Here is a 20,788-nt window from a genome sequence, read left to right as displayed (position 1 = left end):
CCCATGAAGGTTGGATAATCTTCCCCCATACCGAACCTATGCCAACTTAATTGTGGAAGAGTAAGAACTCTCTTACTCTACAGAAAGAAAGTACTGGAAAAGAACACAAGATGTTTTTAGAGGCAATGCCCAGAAGAGGTTTACATCACTTCTTCCCATTCCTCAATCACCGGAACCCAACCTAACTGGGAAATGTAGTCTTCCTGGGTATCCAGAAAGAAGAAAACTGTGGTAAACACACATTATCTCTGTTACACCAACCCACTATCCATTTCCACCACTGTTCCTTGCTTCCTCCTTACTAGCAAATCTTCTTTTTGTCCAAGAGATTTACTTCACCTGTGCCATGCAGGAGGGGGTAAGCCAATAATATGACAAGTTCTAGGAGATGATCTATTAGATTAAGACACCTTGCCATTGATTGGTTCAAGTACCCAGGTTCAAGCCAATCAGTGTATGTCATTTTCTTGTCAACTATTATTGGTCCAGGGGTGTGCATGTGACCCAATCAGGCTGAAAGAAATCGGGAGGGTGGAGAGAGTTTTGTTCTAGCCTGCTGGAGTTGGGTGAGGATGCATGCTGCTTCAGTTGCCAGCAGCAACCATCTCGTGAACAAGAAGCTAAGCCAGAGGAGGGTAGAACTTGGAGATGAATAGAAAAATTGAGTGTTACACGTAAATTTTTGGTGCTGCAAAAGAAGTAGCTCTCGAATATAAATTTTCTATCAGCAAGGCAACTTTACTTTCTGCAGAAAGGGTACATTTGCCAGCAGTTTGCCACCAGAGTACACCTAACAAAGGAGGTAGGGCCATTTATATCTAAAGCATCTGCCCTACTGCTGTGTCCTGATTCCATTGGCTGGAACTGGTCCTCACAGTCTAGGCTATACCTGTTTGGCTAACAACTTAAAACTTTCCTAAATAAGTAAAGGCAGAGGATAACAAAGAAAAAGAGGAAGTAACTTAAGAAATCTTAGAGAGGCAAAACTACTTCCAAATAAGCAAGAGAAATAAGCTGCGATCTAAGACTTGTCTGGGGCTTGTCCAGGCATGTCAAGGCAAATGTCTAGGTTAAAGTGTAAGAACTAGGAACACTGGATACATTTATTTCTTTATTATGACTAACAGCTACTCAGGAGTATTAGCAAAGGGTCTATAGTAAATTAACTTTTAAAGAAGCTATTATTTATAATTAACTAAGAGGAAAGCTTTGAAGAGGAACTTTTATTTATTTTTATTTTCTATATGGAGCCAGAGGCCTGAACATTTTTCAAAATGTAGTCTTCTGAAACTTATTTCTGAGTTTATATTCAGTTACATTGAGTCCAGATCTCTTATGTGTAGCAGAAAGTCACCAAATGGACACATCTCTTAAAGTATAAGGGTGGGAACAGAAGTACTTTGTTTGCTAGCCCTGTGACCTTACTCTTACTCTATGGATTCTACACATGAAGATATGGAGTTACATTCAATACATGCAATGCATACAACCAGAGTCTCATCATACTTAAAGTGCTGAAAGAAAAACTATCAATCTTGAATTCTATATCCAGCAAAAATATCCCTCAGAAATGAAGATGAGATAAAGACATTCTCAAATAACACAGAATTCATTACCAGAAAATGTGGTCTAAGAGAATTTCCTTAAGGAATTTCTTCAGACTGAAGGGAATCATACCAGTAGGAAGACTGGACATCAGGAATAGAGGAAGAGAAACTACATGATCATACCAATTTATACAGAAAACAAATTTGACAAAATGCAGTCCCGTTCACAACTAAAATGTGCAGTTTTCTCAACCTGATAATGGACATCTACAAAAAAGCCTACAGCAGACATCACACATAAGATTTAGGGAGACTGAAAGCTTTCCACTTAAGATCTGGAATAAAGCAAGAATGTCCACTTTCACCACTTCTATTCAACTTTATACTGGAAGTCCTAGACTGTGCAATAAGACAAGGAAGAAATATAAGTCACAGATGTTGGGAAGGAAGAAATAAAATTGGACCCATTCACAGATGATTTTTATTTTCTTTTCCTTTTTCTTTTCCCTTTTCTTGAGACAGGATCTTGCTGTGTCCCCCAGGCTGGAATACAGTGGTGCCATCACAGCTTACTGTAGCCTCAACCTCCTAGGCTCAAGCAATCCTCCCACCTCAGCCTCCTGAGTAGCTGGGTGAGACTATAGCATGCACCACCACACTCAACTAACTTTTAAATTTTTTGTAGAGATGGGGTCTTACTGTGTTGCTCAGGCTGGTCTCAAACTCCTGGGTTTGAGCAGTCCTCCTGCCTCAGTTTCCCAAAGTGCTGAGATTACAGGCATGAACCACCATGCCTAGCCTCTTAGTAATTTTTCTACATAGAGAATAAAGTTGTTGGGAGTGGTGGCTCATGCCTGTAAAACCAGCACTTTGGGAGGCCAAGGCAGGAGGATTACTTGAGCCCAGGAGTTCAAGGCCAGCCTGGGCAACATAGTGAAACCCCATATCTACAAAAAAGTAAAAAAGGATGGTGGTGCACACCTGTAGTCCCAGCTACTGGGAGGATTGCTTCAGCCTAGAAGGTCAAAGCTACCATCAGCTGTCAGGGCACCACTGTACTCCAGCCTGGGTAGTAACAGAGTGAGACCCTGTCTCAAAAAAAAAAAAAGGAGAAGAAAAGAAAAAAATCACAAGAAAGCTATAAAAATTCTTGGAACTGATGAGTGAGCTTAGCAAGGTTATAGGATACAAGATCAACATACAAAAATCAAATTTATTTCTACATACTAGTAGTGAACAATTGAAAATGAAAATTTAAGACAATGTTATTTACAAGAGTTTAAAAAACAAAACTAACAAAACTCTTAGGTAGAAATCTAACATAACATGTCCAGGATATGTATGTTGAAAACTACAAAACAGAATTTCATCATTCCTGGAAGTCATCATTCCTGTTCATACAACAAGAAAGAGGCTCAATGAACTAAAAACCAGTGACTTTTCTTGAGCCCATTAAAGAACTGAAATCTCAGGACAAATTGTCTCCACTGCCTGAAATCTGTAGAGATAGATGAATACAGAGTCATACCTGAGATCTGCTTCCCTGGAACAGAAGCTTCTGGAGTCATAAGGTTGTAGAGATGTTGAAACAGTAATTCTAATGAATTGCTAAAGGCCAGGTGTGGACTAGCATGGGAGTGAGAAACTCCTCACAGACTTAGAGTGGGTTTTACTTTACCAGGTTCTCAGGGTGAACCAGGAAAGATTTCCTCTTTAATTGGCAGCAGAAGGAGAAGAGTAACCATTGTAAAATAGCCAGTGCATTCTGTATGGCTAAGGCTTACTCTCCAGGGGCCATTCAGAGCCTTATTCCACCTGTAGGAAGGGCAGCTCTCTGACTCTAGCTTCCTCACCCTTCCTGTCTCACCTAAAAGAATAGAGGGAGAAGCGCATGTGAAGGTCACTGCCAAAGCACATAGGCTCACTAAAAGACTGAGATTTGATCATAAGATTGTACAACACTTCCCCTCTCCCACACCTTACCAGCATACTAACAGTGCTCCAGGATAATAATCGTGAATTACATCCAAAAGAGCTGCAAGATACAGATTTGATCTGAAGTGGGCAGAGTATCTAGGAAAGCCCAAAGACAGCAGAGAAAAGAGACCCAACAAGCATGTGAAGCCTCTGGCAGCTACAGCTACAGCAGAAATTAAACACAGCCCAACCTTGAGCTAAATTAACATAAAAACCTCACTCTAAAGGCCTATATGTCTCAGTTCCCATTTTCTGACACAATATGTCCTACTTCGACCAAAATGTTACAAGGCAAGCTAAAAGGCAAGCAAAAAACACAGTCTGAAGAACAAGCATTCAAACGAGACTCAGACACAGCACAGATTTTGGAATTGCCAGATAGGAAATGTAAAAGTATGATTAATATGTGAAGGCCTCTAATGGAAAATGTAGACAACAGACAAGAACAGATGGGTAATGTAAGCAGAGGGATAGAAACGCTTAAAAAGGAATAAAAAGGAAATGCCAGGAATAAAAAAACACCACAGGAGGAACGATTCAAGATGGAGGATCGCTAACATCTCGGGATTGCAGCTCTCAGTGAAAGCGCAGAGAACTAGAGGACGCCACACTTTCAGGCAAATTCTGGTCACTCACAGAGCAGAAGATTTCCAGTGGAGGAGCCACACGGGTCACCAGCACGACTCTTGTGGCTGGCACAGCGGTTTTGCTGGCACCTTGGTGTGGCAGCTCTGGGAGCAGAGTAAACAGGGCTGGCTCCCCTTCTGACCGAGGTTTGGAGGACCCACACGGGTCGCCAGCATGACTCCTGAGGCCGGCACAGCAGTTGTGACGGCACCTCGGCGCGGCAGCTCTCAGTGCAAAGTAAACGAGACTGGTTCCCGTTCTGACTGAGGTTTGGAGCCCTGGGAAGGCAGAGTCACCTATTACGGACACAAGAAGGAAGCCAGACAGGAGAATCCTGGGCAGAAAAGCACCATCAATCTTAACGCTGCTGTTCTGGCCCTGGGAACTAACAACTTGGACGTCTACTCAAGAGACCTAATCTGAAAGTAGGTAATTTCAAAGACGACAGGAGGATAAATTTACAATGATGGGAAGAAACCAGCGTAAAAAGGCTGAGAATACTCAAAATCAGAACGCCTCTCCCTCTAAAGATGATCACAGTTCCACATCGACAATGGAACAAGGCTTGACGGAGAACGAGCATATCCCAATAACAGAATCAAACTTCAGGGAACGGATAATAAGAAACTTCTGTGAGTTAAAAGAACATGTTGTAGCCCAACATAAAGAAACTAAGAACTTTGAAAAAAGGTTTGACGAAATCCTATTGAGAATAGACAACTTAGGGAGGAATATAAGTGAATTAATGGAACTGAAGAATACAATACAGGAACTCCGAGAAGTATGCACAGGTTTAAACACTCGAATTGTTCAAGCAGAAGAAAGGATATCAGAGGTCAAAGTCCAACTTAATGAAATAAAATGAGAAGACGAAATTAGAGAAGAAAGGATAAAAGGGAATGAGCAAAGTCTCCAAGAAATGTGGGACTATGTGAAAAGACCAAATTTACGTTTGATAGGTGCACCTGAATGCGACAGAGAGAATGAATCCAAGCTGGAAAATACCCTTCAGGATATTATTCAGGAAAATTTTCCTAAACTAGCAAAGCAGGTCAAAATTCAACCCCAGGTAATACAGAGAACACCACAAAGATATTCCTCAAGAAGAGCAACCCCAAGGCACATAATCATGAGATTCACCAGGGTTGAAATGAAGGAGAAAATACTAAGGGCAGCCAGAGAGAAAGGTCGGGTTACCCACAAAGGCAAGCCTATCAGAATTACAGCAGATCTCTCAGCAGAAACTCTACAAGCCAGAAGAGAGTGGGGGCCAATATTCAACATCCTCAAAGAACAGAACCTTCAGCCCAGAATTTCATATCCAGCCAAACTAAGCTTCACAACTGAAGGAAAAATAAAATCTTTTATGAACAAGCAAGTACTCAGAGATTTTATTACCACCAGGCCTGCTTTACAAGAGCTTCTGAAAGAAGCATTACACACAGAAAGAAACAACCAGTATTAGCCTTTCTAAAAATATACCAAAAAGTAAAGAGCACCAACATAAAGAAGAATTTACATCAACGAGTGGATAAAACAGCCAGTTAACATCAAATGGCAGTAACCCTAAATTTAAATAGACGAAATCCCCCAATCAAAAGATACAGCCAAAATCCAACGGCATGTTACATCCAGACCCATTTCACATGTAAGGATACACAAAGACTCAAAACAAAGGGATGGAGAAAGATTTACCAACCAAATGGAGAGCAAAAATAAATAAATAAATAAATAAATAAATAAATAAATAAATAAAAAGCAGGAGTTGCAATTCTCATATCGGATAAAATAGATTTTAAAGCACCAAAGATATAGTGGTAAAAGGATCAATGCAACAACAAGAGCTAACAATCCTAACACCCAGATACATAGAGACTTAGATTCAATGAGACAGAAAATTAATAAGGATATCAAGGACTCGAACTCAGATCTGGAACAAGTAAACTTAATAAATATTTATAGAGCTCTCCACTTCAAATACACAAAATATACATTCTTGTCAACACCACATCACACCTACTCATAGGTTTAAATGAAACATTGATTGGCCATTATTAATACCCATTTTTTTCAGAATAAAGCAATATTTCCATTCATCCTTCCTCTTTCCCTTCCTCTTTCTTCCTCTCCTTTACTCATTTTTTTTCTTTCCTTCTCTCAAAAAAAGAAAAAAAATCACTTATAAACCTCTAGATCCAGGTCGGCAATGTCTCTCTCATTGCTTGATTTCCTTCCTTCCCTTCCCTCCCTCCCTCCCCCCATCCTCCCTTCCTTCCTTCCTTCATCCCTTCCTTCCTCCCTCCCTTCCTTCTTCCCTCCCTTCCTGCCTTCCTCCCCCCCCCAAAAAAAAACCACAACAGAAATGAAAATGCCTTTGACGGGGCTCACCTGTAGACGGAATGCAACCAAGGAAAGAATCAGTGACCTTGAATGCAAGTGAACAGAAATATACCAAACCGAAAGGCAAAGAGAAAGGAAAAAGGGAACAAAACAAAGAACGAAAGTTTCAAGAACTGTGGATCAATTTCAGCAGGTGAAATATACACACAATTAAAATTCTAGAAGAATCAAGAGAGAAGACATAATATTTGAAGTATTACAATAATGGCTGAGAATCTTCCAAAACTAGTGACAGACAACAATCCAAGGACAGAAAACTCTCGAAAGAAGCTGGGGAGTGGGTGGGAGAACACCTAACTATAGAGGAACAAGGATAACATTAACAGCTGACATCTTGTCAGAAATTAGGCAAACAAGAAGAAAGTAGAGTGAGGGATTTAAAGTGTTAAGGGAAAGCAACTTCAAAAGAAATCTAAATAGATGGAGAGAATGATATACCATCTTTATGGATTAGAAGACCCAACATAGTAAAGAAGTCAATTCTCTTCATATTTGTCTATAGATTTAACGTTATTCAGTAAAAATCCCAGAGGGATTATTGATAATATATACAAACTGATTCCCTTAGGAAAAAAAAAAATGAGAGGCTAGGCACAGTGGCTCACTCCTGTAATCCAAGCACTTTGGGCAGCTGAGGCAAGCAGATCATGAAGTCAAGAGATGGAGACCATCCCGACCAACATGGTGAAACCCTGTCTCTACTGAAAATATGAAAAGTAGCTAGGCGTGGCGGTGCTTGTCTGTAATCCAAACTATGGGGGAGGCTGAGGCAGGAGAATTGCTTGGATCTAGGAGGCGGAGGTTGCAGTGAGCCAAGATTGCACCACTGCACTGCAGCCTGGCGACAGAGCAAGACACCATCTCAAAAAAAAGGGAGAGGCTGAAGCAAGAGGATCACTTGAGCCCTGAAGTTCGAGATTGCTGTGAGCTACAATCACATCACCGAATTCCATCCTGAGCAACAGAGCAAGCCCTCATCTCTAAAAAAAAAAAAAAAATGAATAAAAAATTTATAAAATCATTAAAACTAAAACAAAATATGAGAAAGGCAAAGGAATAGGAATACAAAACAATTTTTAAAAAGAATGAAATAGGGGGAATATCAATTTTAAGACTACTCAGGCTGGGCGCGGTGGCTCATGCCTATAATGACAAAAGCCAGATTTAAAAGGTTACATACTCTACGACATTCCATTGATATGACATTCCACAAAAGACAAAACTATAGTGACAAGATCAATGGTTGCCTAGGGTTGGGGCACAAGTGGGAGGATGGGACTACAAAAGGATAACACAGGGAGGTTTTGGGGAAGTGGGGGCTGAAGGAATTGTTTTATACCCTGATTGTAGTGGTAGTCATATGAATCTACATGCGTTAAAATTCACAGAACTATATACATCAACAGAAAGTCTATTTTGTTACATAATGTAAAAGCAAAAATAATATTATTATAATGGTACTTTTCTCATAGGACTTTGGTGTTTCATAAATAGAAGCTACTAACAGAGAGGTGTCTAGGGTGTTTTCCAATGCCATACAACAATTCTCCAATTCTCCAGACACCAGTTGAGTATTCCACAATTTAATTCAATTCTGATACTAACTACTTGGAGTTAGCACAGACCCCCTCAGGTTAAGGGTTCAGTCTCACTAAACTGCAACTCCCCAACTTTAGATGCCAGTTGCAAACAGTGGGTCTCCAGGTTATCCACTCTCCTGTCTAATTTGGTTACAAATCAAAGGTTCTCATGACCCTCTCCTCTGGCTTAATATTTTCCACTAACAGCTCACAGAACTCAAGGAAACAACCCTTACCAGCAAGATGAAGAGGTACACAGTGCAATGTATGAGAAAGGAATGTGAGGCTTACATGCCCCTTCCTGGCACACCACCCTTCCATCACCTTGATGTGTTCACCAACTAGAAGCTCATCATATCTCTTGTTCAAGAGTTTTTATAGAGCATAATCTTCAGCCCCACCTCCTTGCAGCAGTGAATTCTAAAGTCAGTCTTTTTTTTTTTTTTAACCTCAAACTAACTGTTTGGCTATTAGGGTTCCTGGAAGTCCAAGAGAGACATATTAAGCTTAGTTGGTATGTTAAAATCATACAAAAAACATTGTCAAATAAGAAATGCTGGCCAGGCACAGTGGCTCATGCCTGTAATCCCAGCATTTTGGGAGGCCAAGGGGGGTGGATCACTTGAGGTCAGGAGTTTGAGACCAGCCTGACCCACATGCCAAAACCCCATCTCTACTAAAAATACAAAAATTAGCTGGGTGTGGTGGTACACATCTGTAATCCAAACTACAGGGGAGGTTGAGGCAGGAGAATTGCTTGTACCTGGGAGGCAGAGGTTGCAGTGAGCCAAGATCACACCACTGCACTCTAGCCTGGGTGACAGAGCAATACTTCATCTCAAAAAAAAAAAAAAAAGCTGTTTAACTTTCTCTGGGTTATATTTATATATGTGTGCTATTAATATATGTTCCAAAATTGTATAAGATTTCTAAAATTTTGATATGTCTTAGTACATGTCATCAGGAATAATTCTGATTATTATGCTTAATTGTAGTATGTCACAAAAACAATTAAATTTCCTTGACGATTGTGTCTTTAACCATGAGTATTGTCTTTCCCATCCACAGACAATTACTGTTTTACTTTGATTCTTCTCAAAAAGTGGTTAATGATCAGCTACAGTCCAAAATTTGCTTCTTTTAAAAAAATATCACAGAAAAGGCTCTGTCTTGGAATTTTAAATGCAAGTTTCTAATAACTTTTGCTATCACACTATTGGGCTAGGAGAGAACTTCCAGGGCTCTAACTAAAAGGCTGATGTGTTTATAAAGAATGCTAATTCAACATCAAGCAGAACAAGGTTAATTACATTGAACTAAACTAATAAAAGACTAAATGATTTTTTCACAACCTTTTTTAAAAAAATCATTGCCAATCCTTTTTATGTTTTGTTTTCAGAGTCAAAAAAACTTTTTGTTTTAGCCATTTATAGCTTACAACAAATTGGGTAAAATATACTTTTGTCGGCAAAATTTAAAAGTTATCTTTCTCTTTGCCTGATTTCTTTGGAATTTAGAAACTATTTGTGAGTATTCCTAATTTATGTCAATATACTTACTTATATAAGTTCAGTAAAAATCTGTTTTCTTTTGTAACATGATACAAGTAGAGACACTGGTTATGTTACCAGGGCTTTGACTGGAATAATCTATTTTCAGATATGACCAGACTATGTTGAGGAATTGACATTGACATTACAGAGCTAACATAAAGCCCCTTGAAAAGATTGGCCTAGGTTGGGCATAGTGGCTCACACGTGTAATTCCAGAATTTTGAGAGGCCAAAGCAGGAGGATCACTTGAGGCCAGGTGTTCAAGACCAGTGTGGGCAACATGGTGAGACCTTGTCTCTATAAAAAAAAACAAAAAAAAAAAAGCCAGGAGTGGTGCCATACAAGTTTAGTCCCACCTACTTGAGAGGTTGAGGCAAAGGAATGCTTGAGCCCAGGAGTTCAAGGCTACAGTGAGCTATGATCACCACTGCACTCAGTCTGTGTAACAGAGGGAGGCCCTATCTCAAAACAAACAAACAGAAGATTGGCTTGGTACCTTGTCTACGCAGCTTCTTTGCAAGGTTCCTGATGTATGGTAAGAAAAGAATGTCACTTCCTAACAAGCCCAGGAAGCTCAAGGTATTTTGGGACCCCAAAAAGAGAGGAATTCACCCAGGTGAAAGGTGTCATGGGTAAGTGGTGACTATCTGAGTCAGTGTTATGGGTGTAAGAAGACTTTACCAAGACAGTTGTAGGTAAAGAAAGGCAGGTTTATTAGAGAAAGTATGAAAGTACATTGCGAGGAGGGGACTCAAGATGGCGCTGTGAGAACAACCCAGGATTGGAGCCCGCGTTGAATTCGCAAACGAGACCCAAACGAAAAGTCAGCAACTACGCAGACGACCAGCGGACAAATCCACAAAGATGGGAAGAAACCAGCGCAAAAAGGAGGAAAACACCCGAAACCAGAACACATCGCCTCCTAGAAAGGACCAAGACTCCTCACCAGCAAGGGAACAAAGCTGGACGGAGAATGACTGTGATGAAATGACAGAATTAGACTTCAGAAGATGGATAATGAGAAACTTTTGTGAGCTAAAAGATCATGTATTAAATCAATGCAAAGAAACTAAGAACCTTGAAAAAAGATTTGAAAAAAGATTCGAGGAAATGATAACAAGAATGGATACCTTAGAGAGGAATATGAATGAATTAAAGGAGCTGAAAAACACAATACGAGAACTTCGCGAAGCAAACGCAAGTTTCAATAGCCGAATTGACCAAGCAGAAGAAAGAATATCTGAAGTCGAAGACCAACTCAATGAAATAAAACGAGAAACCAAGATCAGAGAAAAAAGCGCAAAAAGGAATCAACAAAGTCTCCAAGAAATGTGGGACTATGTGAAAAGACCTAACCTACGTTTGATAGGTGTACCAGAAGGGGACGAAGAGAATGAATCCCAGCTGGAAAATACTCTTCAGGACATCATCCAGAAAATTTCCCCCACCTAGCAAGACAAGCCAACACTCAATTGCAGGAAATACAGAGAACACCACAAAGATATTCCGCAAGAAGAGCAACCCCAAGGCACATAATCGTCAGATTCAACAGGGTTGAAATAAAGGAGAGAATACTAAGGGCAGCCAGAGAGAAAGGTCGGGTCACCCACAAAGGGAAGCCCATCAGACTCACAGCAGATCTCTCAGCAGAAACACTACAAGCCAGAAGAGAGTGGGGGCCAATATTCAACATTCTTAAAGAAAAGAACTTTCAACCCAGAATTTCATATCCAGCCAAACTGAGCTTCAGAAGTGAAGGAAGAATAAAATCCTTTGCGAACAAGCAAGTACTCAGAGATTTTGTCACCACCAGGCCTGCTTTACAAGAGCTCCTAAAAGAGGCACTACACATAGAAAGGATCAATCAGTACCAGCCATTCCAAAATCACACTGAATGCTAAAGAGCTTCAACATAATGAAGAATCTACAACAACTAACAGGCGAAACAGCCACTTAGAATCAAAATGGCAGTATCAAATTCACACATAACAATATTAACCCTAAATGTAAATGGACTAAATGCACCAATCAAAAGACACAGACTGGCAAATTGGATAAAAATCCAAAACCCATCAGTGTGCTGTATCCAGGAAACCCATCTCACATGCAAGGATACACAAAGGCTCAAAATAAAGGGATGGAGGAAGATTTACCAAGCTAATGGAAAGCAAAAAAAAGCAGGAGTTGCAATTCTCATCTCTGATAAAATAGACTTTAAAGCAACAAAGATCAAAAGAGACAAAGAAGGCCATTACATAATGGTAAAAGGATCGATAAAACAAGAAGAGCTAACGATCCTAAACATATATGGACCCAACACAGGAGCACCCAGATACATAAGGCAAGTTCTTAATGACTTACAGAAGGACTTAGACTCCCACACAATAATAGTGGGAGACTTTAACACTCCACTGTCAATACTAGACAGATCAACCAGACAGAAAATCAACAAGGATACCCAGGGCTTGAACTCAGACCTGGAGCAAGCAAACCTGGTGGACATTTACAGAACTCTCCACCCCAAATCTACAGAATACACATTCTTCTCAGCACCACATCACACCTACTCTAAAATTGACCACATAATTGGAAGTAAAGCACTGCTCAACAAATGCAAAACAACTGAAATCATAACAAACAGCCTCTCAGACCATAGTGCAATCAAGTTAGAACTCAGAATTCAGAAACCGACCCAGAACCGCACAGCTTCATGGAAACTGAACAACTGGCTCTTGAATGTTGACTGAGTAAACAACGAAATGAAGGCAGAAATAAAGAAGTTCTTCGAAACCAATGAGAATGAAGACACAATGTGCCAGAACCTCTGGGACACATTTAAAGCAGTCTCGAGAGGAAAGTATATAGCAATAAGTGCCCATATGAGGAGAATGGAGAGATCCAAAATTGACACCCTATCGTCAAAATTGAAAGAGCTAGAGGAGCAAGATCAAAAAAACTCAAAACCCAGCAGAAGACAAGAAATTACTAAGATCAGAGCTGAGCTGAAGGAGATTGAGACACGAAAAACCCTTCAAAAAATCAATAAATCCAAGAGCTGGTTTTTTGAAAAGATCAACAAAATAGACAGACCACTAGCCAGATTGATTAAAAATAAAAGAGAGAACAACCAAATAGATGCAATAAAAAATGATAAAGGGGAAATCACCACAGATTCCACAGAAATTCAAACCATCATCAGAGAATATTACAAACAACTCTATGCACATAAACTAGTAAACCTGGAAGAAATGGATAAATTCCTGGACTCCTGTGTCCTCCCAAGCCTAAACCAGGAGGAAGCTGAAACTATGAATAGACCAATAACAAGGTCTGAAGTTGAGGCAGCAATTAAGAGCCTACCTCACAAAAAAAGCCCAGGTCCAGAGGGGTTCACAGCCGAATTCTACCAGACACACAAGGAGGAGCTGGTACCATTCCTTCTAAAACTATTTCAAACAATCCAAAAAGAGGGAATCCTTCCCAAATCATTTTATGAGACCAACATCATCCTGATACCAAAACCCGGCAGAGACCCAACGAGAAAAGAAAACTTCAGGCCAATATCCATGATGAACATAGATGCAAAAATCTTCAATAAAATATTGGCAAGCCGATTGCAACAGCAAATCAAAAAACTTATTCATCATGATCAAGTAGGATTCATCCCAGGGATGCAAGGCTGGTTCAACATACGCAAGTCTATCAACGTAATTCACCACATAAACAGAACCAAAAACAAAAACCACATGATTATCTCAATTGACGCAGAGAAGGCATTTGACAAAATTCAACAGCCCTTTATGCTAAAAACCCTCAATAAACTCGGTATCGATGGAACGTATCTCAAAGTAATAAAAGCTATTTATGACAAACCAACAGCCAATATCATACTGAATGGGCAAAAACTGGAAGCATTCCCTTTGAAATCTGGTACTAGACAAGGATGCCCTCTCTCACCACTCCTATTCAATATAGTACTGGAAGTTCTAGCCAGAGCAATCAGGCAAGAAAAAGAAATAAAGGGTATTCAAATAGGAAAGGTGGAAGCCAAATTGTCTCTATTTGCAGACGACATGATAGTATACCTAGAAGACCCCATCGCCTCAGCCCAAAAACTCCTGAAACTGATAAACAACTTCAGCAAAGTCTCAGGATATAAAATCAATGTGCAAAAATCACAAGCATTCGTCTACACCAATAACAGACTTAAAGAAAGCCAAATCAAGAGCGAACTGCCATTCGCAATTGCTACAAAAAGAATAAAATACCTTGGAATACAACTCACAAGGAACGTAAGGGACCTCTTCAAGGAGAACTACAAACCACTGCTCAACGAAATCAGAGAGGACACAAACAGATGGAGAAACATTCCATGTTCATGGTTAGGAAGAATTAATATCGTGAAAATGGCTATACTGCCCAAAGTAATTTACAGAATCAACACTATCCCCATCAAGCTACCATTGACTTTCTTCACAGAACTGGAAAAAACCACCATGAACTTCTTATGGAACCAAAAGAGAGCCCGCATAGCCAAGTCAATTCTAAGCAAAAAGAACACAGCGGGGGGCATCACACTACCGGATTTCAAACTATACTACAAGGCTACAGTAATCAAAACAGCATGGTACTGGTACCAAAACAGAGATATAGACCAATGGAACAAAACAGAGGCACCGGAGGCAACACAACATACATACAACTATACAATCTTTGATAAACCTGACAAAAACAAGCAATGGGGCAAGGATTCCATGTTTAACAAATGGTGTTGGGAAAACTGGCTAGCCATGTGCAGAAAGCAGAAACTGGACCCCTTCCTGACACCTTACACTAAAATTAACTCCAGATGGATTAAAGACTTAAACATAAGACCTGGCACCATAAAAACTCTAGAAGGAAATGTAGGCAAAACTATCCAGGACATAGGAGTAGGCAAGGACTTCATGAACAAAACACCAAGAGCATTGGCAACAAAAGCCAAAATAGACAAATGGGACCTAATGAAACTCCACAGCTTCTGCACGGCAAAAGAAACAGTCACTAGAGTGGATCGGCAACCAACAGAATGGGAAAAAATTTTCGCAGTCTACCCATCTGACAAAGGGCTGATATCCAGAATTTACAAACAACTCAAGCAGATTTACAGGAAAAAAACAAACAAGCCCATTCAAAAGTGGGCAAAGGATATGAACAGATACTTTACAAAAGAAGACATATATGAGGCCAACAATCATATGAAAAAATGCTCATCGTCACTGGTCATCAGAGAGATGCAAATCAAAACCACATTGAGATACCATCTCACGCCAGTTAGAATGGCGATCATTAAAAAATCTGGAGACAACAGATGCTGGAGAGGATGTGGAGAAAAAGGAACACTTTTACACTGTTGGTGGGAGTGTAAATTAGTTCAACCATTGTGGAAGACAGTGTGGCGATTCCTCAAGGCCTTAGAAATAGAAATTCCATTTGACCCAGCAATCCCATTACTGGGTATATATCCAAAAGACTATAAATCGTTCTACTATAAGGACACATGTACACGAATGTTCATTGCAGCACTGTTTACAATAGCAAAGACCTGGAATCAACCCAAATGTCCATTGATAATAGACTGGATTGGAAAAATGTGGCACATATACACCATGGAATATTATGCAGCAATCAGAAATGATGAGTTCGTGTCGTTTGTAGGGACATGGATGAATCTGGAGAACATCATCCTCAGCAAACTGACACAAGAACAGAAAATGAAATACCGCATATTCTCACTCATAGGTGGGTGATGAAAAATGAGAACACATGGACACAGAAAGGGGAGTACTAAACACTGGGGTCTATTGGGGGGAAAAGGGGAGGGCCAGTGGGAGGGGGAGGTGGGGAGGGATAGCCTGGGGAGAAATGCCAAATGTGGGTGAAGGGGAGAAGAAAAGCAAAGCACACTGCCATGTGTGTACCTACGCAACTGTCTTGCATGCTCTGCTCATGTACCCCAAAACCTATAATCCAATAAAAAATTAAAAAAAAAAAAAAAAAAAAAAAAAAGAAAGTACATTGCAAGGGAGCAACAGGCAGAATCAGCAAGAGAGGATAGCTGACTGCAAGGAAACAAAGGCTTGCTGGCGATTTTGTAGGATGATTTTTTCATGTACTGAAAAGGGCCTTGTGCAGTATTGATAATGCCAAGGTTACAGCGAGCTAACTTGCAGGTGTCTGGTGATAAGTTGGGCACAGGAAGGCTGCATGTCCTGGACCACAAAGAAAGGCAGACTCATAGCTTATCTGCTTTCTGTCTTTGCTTTTCTGTGCCCCCTCCAGACTAACTCCTTTTCCCTGATTAGGACTTCACAAAAGGGTCACATATTCAGACCCTGGAGGTTTGGAAGGTGTCATTCTAAACACTTTCTAGGAAGTAAGTCTAGGAATATTGTACCTAGAGTTTTGTCAGTTGTGTGGCTGAACAAAGACATCCTCAGAGTCCAAAACACAGAAATTCTTGGCTTTTTACACCCACAAGTTATAATTGTAACTCATGTGTTGAGAAGTTTCTCAATCTCTCTCTTTGGCTATAGGATCCCCCAGTGCCTTCAGGCAAAAGAGGTTAATGAAAATTAGTCTTGATTGGTTTGGGACACTGAGATGATTCTGAGAAAGCAAGCAGGTGTTTGGCACCAGCGCTTCCTAAATTGATGCCACAGAATATGAATCCCAGAAGACACTGAGAGAGAAAGTGGAGGGAGCAGGGGATGGAGGAAAACCTGATCTGGGAGACTGGAAAACGCTATACGTTCTGCTTCTGTCTTGCAGATTCACAATGCTTATTAATATATTAAGGCTCTGAGGAATCCCACATCAAAGATCTTGATTTGCCTCTATTTAATCCAGAATGTCCCAAATTTAGCTGATAGAATTTTTTAATCAAATAACCCTCCTTGGGACAAGCTGCTCTACACCAAACCCAGATTGCAGGTGTTCGTGGCCGGAGACAGAGTTGGTATACGGTAACTAATTCTTTCTCTCTAACTCAGTTCTTTGCCAATTCAGTTTCTCCCAAAATTCAGTGCCAGTTCTACAGAGAGATAAAGTGGGCAGCTGTTGACTGTCTTGAATTTCAGGGACAGTGGAGAATCACAAGAGCAAACACATACGTAGCACTCACTACATGTCAGGGATTGATCTAACCAACTTAGTTGTCATGACAACCCTAGGAGGTAGGTGCTATTATTATCCCCATTTTATACCTGTGGAAACTGAGACACAGAGCTGGCTTGCCCCAGGTCACACATATCATCAGTGGCTGAGAATTGAAACCAGGTAGTCTGAATCCAGATTCCACACTCTGCTTCTCAGATGAGATACCTGCTTTGTTTTCTGGAATTTCACCATTATTTATTCATTTCTTTGGTATTGTAGGAGTCCATGGTCTTCACAAAATCCATTGGAAAACACAGTGTCCTACCAGAATAGGATTTTAAGACCCAATATGGAGGCCATTTCTCCTTATAATTTTTTCACAGCCCTGTACTTTCTGGTGAACTGTTGGTCATCTTCTAAGGTGTAACCCAAATGTCACCCCTCTAAGAAGTTTTCCCAGAAACCCTGAAGACCAAGTAATCCCTGCTGTCTTACCATAGCTGTGGTATAGACCTGGTCTTTACTCTCCAAAGTGTATTTTTTTGGCATATATGTTAATTTTTTGCCACCAGACTATGACATTTGCAAATGCAGAAATTTTGTTTCAGGCACTGTACTAGGCACTAAAGGATAGAAAGATGAATAAGATATGGTCCCTGACCTCAAAGGGCCCCCAGGGCTTTTATAACTGTTCTTGATAGACGTATCTGATATTTAAGACAAGAGCTTGGGAGCTACAAGCTAAGGGTTAGGAAGACAGAGAACAGAACACTTTGATAGCTGAGCTGGGACTAAGGGATGAGGCACATTTCAGTGGGAGAATGAATAAATGAATGAATGGGTCTCTTGGTGAAGTGAACACCTAGTGTTATTTTTCTCATGCAAGAGGAAAGGGATTGGTCCTGGAGTCTGTATTAGTAGCTGCCGTTAGCCCTATGCCTTCAGGCAAATCACTTCCTTTTTCTACGCTTCAGTTTATCCATCTGTAAAACTGAAATAATAGACACTCATTTCCCAGGATTTGTTTCAACAACTAAATAAAATCATGTCTGGAAAGTGCTTTGTGTAAAATGCTAAATGCCATAAAGATGTAGGTATAATTATGCTTCTTAATTCCTTCTATACATTGTCTCTTAAGAACTTAGGAGGATGTTCTTCGTTTACTGAAAGCTTACTCCAGGCACTATTCCATGTACTTTCTAGATACTGTTTCATTCACTGTCATGACAACCCTGTGAGTGAGATGTCATTACTCTCCCCAGGTTACAGATGAGGAAAAGAAAGCACAAAGAAGCTAAGTTGTCTTGTCCAAGGCCACACAGCTATTAAATCCTGGTCTGGATTCCAACCCAGGTGGTACCTCTGAGCCCCTGATTAGACACTAAAGATGTATTAAGTGCTCTCAGTTGGGGGTGCTTAGTGGCTCCCGCCTATAATCACAGCACTTTGGGAGCCCTAGGTGGGTGGAGTATTCGAACGAGACCAGCCTGAGCAACATGGTGAAATCCCATTCTCTATAAAAATACAAAAAATTAGCCAGGTGTGGTGGCACATACCTGTAATCCCAGCTACTCAGGAGGCTGAGGTGAGAGGGCCACTCAAGCCTGAGAGGTAGATGTTACCATGAGCCTAGATCAATCATGCCACTGCACTCCAGCCTGAGTGACAGAGTGAGACCCTGTCTCAAAAGAAGAAGGAAGGGAGGAAGAAAGGAAGGAAGGAAGGAGGGGAGGGAGGGAAGGAAGGGAGGGAGGGAGGGAGGAAGGAAGGAAAGAAAGAAGAAAGAAAGAAAGAAAGAAAGAAAGAAAGAAAGAAAGAAAGAAAGAAAGAAAGAAAGAAGAAAGAAAGGAAGAAACAGAAAGAAAGATCAAAAAAATCCTCCCAGTCTGGCCCAGTTCTGATCCAACAAACATCTGACAATGGACACATGGGACAGGGTGACCCTCCTCTGACAAGATGGAGATCAAGACCCCTTTCCTTCCCCTCCATCAGCAGATCAGTTGAACATGTGGCTAATTGTAAGAACCACTGAGCCTGGATTTTCCCCCTCGAACATTTTTCTCTCCTGTACTGAAACGCTGATTAGGAAAAAAAAAAGCGTTAAAGCTACAGACTTTTTTTTAAATGAGGCTTTTTTAAAAAATGGATTAGATGAACCTTCTCCTAATGACAGTTTTCCTGACAAGGTCATTATTAAGGAATACAAAGACAACTGCTAGATAAATGAGAAGAATGAGGCCCAATACTCACTCAAGTCACAGGGCATTTATCTATATTTGTAAGTGGCTCTCTAACATATTTCATTGGTATAAGCTTTCCAACAGAACCCTAAAGCGATTATATAGAACACTGGGGCTTCCTAATAGCCTCTAATTTTGCAAGCCATGGTAATTTAAAAGAGAGTGGATGAAGGGCTAGGAGCAGGGAGATTTCAGCTGAAGAATACAAATGCGTTCCTGGCTACACTGCTTCTGCCTCTTTCTGGGGAAAGGCAAAATGCACACAGGAATGTGATGGAAACTTCCAGCTGGTGGTTTTGCATTGCAGGAAGAAAAGTGTTTGTGAAAATGAAAACTGCTGATAATTGGGTGTGAACGCCTGGGAGACAAACAGAGAAACATTGCAGAATCTTTATTTCTATCAAGGGCTGAACCCTGCTGGTGGGTGTGTGAATTGGCACTGTCATTTGGAGGGGAATTTATCTGTGTGCTGACACTTTGACCCAGCAATTCACCTTCTAGGAATCTATCTTACAGCAATACTTGCATATGCACAAAAAATGTAAAAGGATGCTTATGATAGCATAGTTTGCAGGTGTGAAAACTAGAAATACCCTACATCCGTCAACAATGAAATGTTTGAACAGACCGGGAGCAGTGGCTCATGCCTGTAATCCCAACACTTTGGGAGGCCAAGGCAAGCAATCAGTCAAGAGTTCCAGACCAGCCTGGCCAACACAGTGAAACCCCATCTCTGCTAAAAATACAAAAATTAGCTGGATGTGGTGGCAGACACCTGTAATCCCAGCTACTCAGGAGGCTGCGGCAGGAGAATTGCTTGAACTCAGATGGTAGAAGTTGCAGTGAGATGACATTGTGACACTGCACTCCAGCATGGGTGACAGAGTGAAATTTAGTCTCAAAAAAAAAAAAGAAAGGAAGAAAGAGAAAATGTTTAAATAAGTTATGGCATATCCATATTTTAGAATAATTTGCTACTAATAAATGGAATGAGGGAAATCTATATACTCTGACACAGAACACAGAACATTCATTGTCTCTGATATGCTAAGTGCAAAAGGAGCAAATTGCAAAATAGTATCTATCCTAGGAGTCCACTTAAAATTGTTTTTAATGTTAATATATTCATAGAAAAATATCTGAAGGAATAAGTGCCAAACATTACCAGTGGCTATTTCTGGGGGATGATGGATGTATTTCATAATGTTTACATTTTTATGAATATGGATTACTTTCGCAAACAGGAAAGAATTCAACGAAGTTGAATTATTTCTCCAAGGAAGGAAGGAAATCAAAAAGGATCCGGCTGGTAATGGGATTTATTCACCGTCTTTGGGTGAGAGGCTTCAGTGTAATTCCACGGTGAGTGGAGTCTGATTCTGGCACCCTGGGCAAGGGTGATCTGTAGTGAAAATGAGCAGAAATGACCCTGTCCACACCAGGGGATGCAGACACACAGCCTCTCTTCGCTCCCTTGCCCTGGTCTCCTGCTTAATGTTGTGGCTACTGCTGCTGCTCCTGAACCTTGGCTGATGCCTGAGAGCCAGTTTTCTTCCCATTTCCTTCTCTCACCCTGCAAGCTGCTATAGAGGGCACTTAAACATGGTGGTAAAGACTTTGGCCTTTAGAGGTAGGTAGCTCTGGGTTCAAACCTCGACTTCACCACTTTCCTGTGTGACGTTGGAACATTTACTGCTCTTTTTACGACCTCTGTTTCCTCATATGAA

The sequence above is a fragment of the Callithrix jacchus genome, chromosome 15, assembly GCF_049354715.1.
Source record: "Callithrix jacchus isolate 240 chromosome 15, calJac240_pri, whole genome shotgun sequence".
Lineage (NCBI taxonomy): Eukaryota > Metazoa > Chordata > Mammalia > Primates > Cebidae > Callithrix > Callithrix jacchus.
Note: the sequence above shows the minus strand (reverse complement) of the source record.